Source organism: Salvelinus sp. IW2-2015, linkage group LG20 (assembly GCF_002910315.2).
Source record: "Salvelinus sp. IW2-2015 linkage group LG20, ASM291031v2, whole genome shotgun sequence".
Classification (NCBI taxonomy): Eukaryota; Metazoa; Chordata; class Actinopteri; order Salmoniformes; family Salmonidae; genus Salvelinus; species Salvelinus sp. IW2-2015.
In genome coordinates this window covers 62,506,504-62,511,514 of record NC_036860.1, presented here as the reverse complement: position 1 = coordinate 62,511,514, position 5,011 = coordinate 62,506,504, and the positions used below count along the sequence as shown (strand labels likewise).

Here is a 5,011-nt window from a genome sequence, read left to right as displayed (position 1 = left end):
AGGTGTGTTGTGGTGTGTGAGCAAAAAAAGGCGAGAGAAGAGAAAGAGAGGAAGCAGAAAGAGAACCTGTCTTAGCCAGAGGGGTTCTCTGTTACACACGAGGAAAGGCCAGGAGGGCTCACAACATCAATGCCGTCGTCCTTTTAGTCACTGGTCAGTGGGCATGTCCGTCTCTCCGCTACAGAAATAGAAAATGGTGTCCATCTATCATTCTCTGTCAACATGAGAGAACATGGGCACACCTCCTCTCTTCAAACAAACTCACTTCCATCACTATGTCCCCTGTAGCATTGCTGGGGAGTGGAGACTAGGACTAGCTGTCTGTCATCATGCATTCCAAGCAACTACCCTCTTTCAATGTCTCATAGAGCACAGGTCCCATTTCACCCACAGCTCAACCCTTCCGTTCCATCCTTGACAATATTCTCTCGCCTCAGCCATCTTATCTCCTTATTTTCTCACAGCAATAGAGCCTTCTTTACAAATCACAAACGAATTCCCTCGGTAAGGTCGAGATAATGAACCCACAATACTCTAACCCACAAGTGTTAAGTACACTCACACCTCATCTAGTGTGAACAGTTCCTCTCCCTCTCTCCTCTCACACATACACAGTTTGCGTCGTTCTCTCGTATTCTCATGGAAATATATATTCTATATTTTAATATATATTCGCCCAAGTTCAGCATGCCGATCCGATACAACAGCGATGTAGACCTATACAAGGAAATGCTTTTACTGGTTCAAGCTTTTACTCTCAAACAACGCAGTTTTTGGTTGAAGGGAAAATATGTGAGAGAAGTGATGTTTTTACTTATAAAAGTGACTAGCCATTTACAAACATACTGAACCAATTACTATTCTCTTCTTCTTCTAGCCTCTCTACTCTCTCGCTTCTCTCTCCACACACACACACACACACACATGTACTCTGTATGGTCATAATCATTTCACAATCTGAATTATTGTACAAATTGAATTGAAATGCCTGAACTGATTGGAGATGGCATGATATTAACTCTTGATATTAACTCATGATATTAACTCTTGATAAATATATATATATGTGTGTGTGTGTGTGTGTTATATTTCATAAGGCTTAGCCTATACATTCAGCGTTATCTTCTTGATGCTGAAACAATTTCCATCACCAAATCTCATCTCACCATCTAGGAAAGAGACTAAACTTCCCTGATGTGAACAGACAGTTCATTTGGTGTTTACATGGCAACATGTGCCCGCATCAACCGCCAAATCAAACAATATTGAACACAGGCAAAGCTTATCCTACTTACCCACAGCATGACACTCTCAAACATTAGACACACAGAGAGACGATAACAACCATCATGCTTTCTCCATACCTTTCATTCAACCATTTCTCCTTATTCCAGTGGATGATTCTCGGTGCGATACCCCGGTCTTCAAGCTCTGGACCGTAAGCACGAGTGTAAAAAGTGCGGTGAATAAAGAGCGTGTGTGTACTCACACAGGAAGAGGATCCTGCGAGCCCAGCCCGCCCCAGTGGTTTCTCCGCCTCTCCTCAACACTCACATAAAGGATGTGTTGTTACCTGATTCAGCATGCCCTTATAGCACAATAAACACTACTGGCTTTCATACAGTCATACAGTCCTATGCAGCAAGAAAGTAGCTAAGTCTTATTCGACTGAATCTCCTAAGTGAGACATGTGGATCTGGATTCGTCTATACCCAATTTTAGTTGCTGTAGCTTATATTATTTGGTCGTGTCTGGTTCTGAGATAGACTGGCAGTCCATATGAAAACATCGGGGAGATGAGAGTTGAGAAACTCCCCTAACGCACAGCATGCGTAAAAAGCGCAGCACGGTTCTGTCTTTTGGTCTAGTATGAACATGTAGGCAAACAACTTTGGTGTTGAAACATCAAATGTACCATTATTGGCTAATATGAAGAGGGAAATAAATGTTAGACCCCGATTGATATCATATTTCAATTTGAACTGCATGACCGTTATTCTGAAAAGTTGCGTCTACACTGTAAAAGAACAAACAAAAAAACACAAATCTAGTTGTTTCAACTATTTATTTTTAAGTAACTGGTTCCACAGTCTTTTTTTTTGTTTACAAAATTTTTCCGTCAAAGTTTAACTTGAACTGAAACATGTTAGTTATCCCAGACCTAACTACAACATGAGAAAACAGACAAAATGTAATCAACTTAAAATGACGTGTTTGCTCAATTTGTCTCATATGTTCATTTAACTAGAAATTATTATTTAGGGAATCTTACCTTAAAAAAGGCTGTGGAACTAGTTACACACACAGTGATTTTAAAATACAATGTTTTCAACTGACATATTTGACACACAAGGAATGACATACATGATTACATTGTGCATGTTCATTTATACACTAATTATTATTCAGCTTGTCCTCACCTGGGATTTGAATGCACAACCTCTTGGTTCATGGCCTTCCAATATTCCCCGATGCCACCAGGTCTGTGTCAATGACTGATTTCACCTGTTTTGCTACTCTTTGCACTTCAAAATAAATCTCAGCTCTGTTAAAAATGCAGTTATTCTCTCATTATTGATTTGAATTACTTATTTTAGCAATTTTGGGGTTTTCTGTATAATTTTCGAATGTTGGTGTTGCATATTACTCTATTTTAATGTTACACTTTAAATTAAATAGATTTTCTTAACTGTACTTTTGACAGAGCTGAGATTTATTTCTCAGGACCTGTTAGCAGGAAGATTGGAATGCTGTGAACCAAGAGTTTGTGAGTTCAAATCCCATGTGAAGACATGTTGAACACTAACTCCTGTATAAATGAACATGCACAATGTAATCATGTGTGTCAAGTATGTCAGCTGAAAACATTGTCTGTTAAAAGTACTGTGTGCGTAACTAGTTCCACAGGCTTTTTTTTGTAGGTACGATGCCAAAATAATGAGACAAATTGAGCAAACACATAATTTTAAGTTGACTGAACTTTTGCAGAAGTTTTCTCATGTTTGAGCCAACATTTATTTTTTTCAATTACAAAAAGTTGACAAATCTATAAAAAGGCTGTGGAACCAATAATATTTAGTTGAAATCAGTTGTGAAAAGGGAACCCTGTTTTCGCCTACCATCGGTGGTATTTTGAGTTGGGGTTTAGGCAACTGAGGTCCTCTTGTTGCAACTCTGTTCTGCGATTTAGAAGCAGAGCTGCACAGTGGTATGAAAACCACAGCCACCCGCCAGTCTACCGTACAGTGGTTTATTCATCATGTCCACTCATTACACACATTCCCTCCAGCTGTGTCTCAAAGGAACACTGAGAACAGGTCTCAGAGCAGTGTCTGAGGTCAGACAGTTCATTTGGGTACTTGGGAAGTCTGGCTCAAGCAGGTCCTGAGAACCTCACAAATGTTGTGTGATTGTGTGCCATGCATTCAAGCCAAGTTAAAAGTCAAACCGTTCAAAATGCCTAAGTTTTCTTTTGCTCTCGGGACTAGTTTGCACTCGGCAAAGTGTTATATAATGGTTGCATCACCAAGAAGAGCTGGAAACAATTATTGTGAGTTTGGTATACCCGTTCATTGGAGTGACTTCGCCTCACAAGCCTACCTACCTCATGATAGCCGATAGCCTCGGTGTAGCCTATATCCTTGCTGTAGCCTCGCTGTAGCCTATATGAGCAAACTATGGCCACCGCCAAGAGGTCTAGACCATTATGGCACACTTGACCTATGCCACAGGTGTGCACTTGTCCTGTAGTTGTAGGGTCCCTGGTTCAAGACCTCTCAATTGCTAAACTGGTGGCAGCTCTTTCCATAGGACAGCTGTTGGACCAGTGAACAAGGTGTCTTAAAAGTTTCTCTGATCACTTGTCACCTTGACAATAACTGTGTTCATAAAAACCCAAATATACATTTTTATGGTCAAGACGCTGACCTAATGGCACTTCAGCTGAGTACGGACAGCAAGTTTCTTCAACAGATTCTAAATAATTCACCATAATTGCATAAGTGAATTAACCAGAGGACTGAACGGCCCAGTCAGCACTGTGTAGGCAGTATTTCAGTCAGAGACCATAACGTAATGGGAGGGAAGGAGCTGACTGAGCAAGCGCTATGCCTATGGCATTTCAGAGGTTTCTTTAACACAAAATTCCTCTACTTTGTCAAGCCTCTTTTAATTCAAAGGATCAAGTTCAGTTTAGCATTTGGTCAAATCCCCCTCAAACTAGTTTCCCTGTTTGACATACTGCAATAGCAACTCTCTCAAAATATTCTTACAAATATATTGTTTACATGAAATGCTTTCTCACAAAAGATAATAGGTGGAAAAACAGAAACTCTATGGGGGAGGGAGAAGTGCTGTAGCATACAATCTATAGCTGAGGATGTAGCCTTATAAGTGAGTCTATGGCGACATCCTGTGGTAAAAAGGATATCACTGGAGTTACCTTGTTAGTTTTTACAGCCATCAAGTGGACATTATTCAATTATTTGACATCAGCATGATTTGTTATAATAACATATAATAACATATAGATAATAATCTATAGAGACAGGCTTGGATGAGCGCTGACTGTTGACTATCATAATCAAAGTCAAAGAGCTTGCCAATTTACAAGGAAAAGAAAATGATTGTGATTAAATTTAGCTATGGTGAAAATACTATCTATCCTGTGGGCTTTTCTTTTAGCATTCTAATGGCACACTGAGGAATGGCACTGACTTGATTGTTCCATAACATCATTACACTTCACAATAACTATCAGACTGTTAACAGACAGCAAATGATTTAATCATTATTGTGCATTTTAAGTCATATAAAACAAAATATAAAAATAGCCGAACACCTCAAAATATGTATTCTGAAAATATAAGCCACTCATGTCTATTCATTAGAAAAAAAGACATATTGCGTTGTAGTGTAGAAGTTTAGAATATAGACAGTATTGCGTTGTAGTGCAGAAGTTTAGAATATAGACAGTATTGCGTTGTAGTGCAGAAGTTTAGAATATAGACAG

At 39.2% G+C, this 5,011-nt stretch overlaps 1 protein-coding gene across 1 annotated transcript in view; it reads right to left on the bottom strand.

Moving 5' to 3' along the window:
- LOC111980189 (chondroitin sulfate N-acetylgalactosaminyltransferase 1-like) overlaps positions 1 to 1,754 on the bottom strand; it is a 52,339-nt gene extending 50,585 nt beyond the window's left edge. The window contains exon 1 of the mRNA XM_024010861.2: positions 1,365 to 1,754. The gene's annotated coding sequence lies outside the window, so the exon portion shown is untranslated. The remainder of the gene's footprint in view (positions 1 to 1,364) is intronic.
- Between the last annotated feature and the right edge of the window lie 3,257 nt (positions 1,755 to 5,011).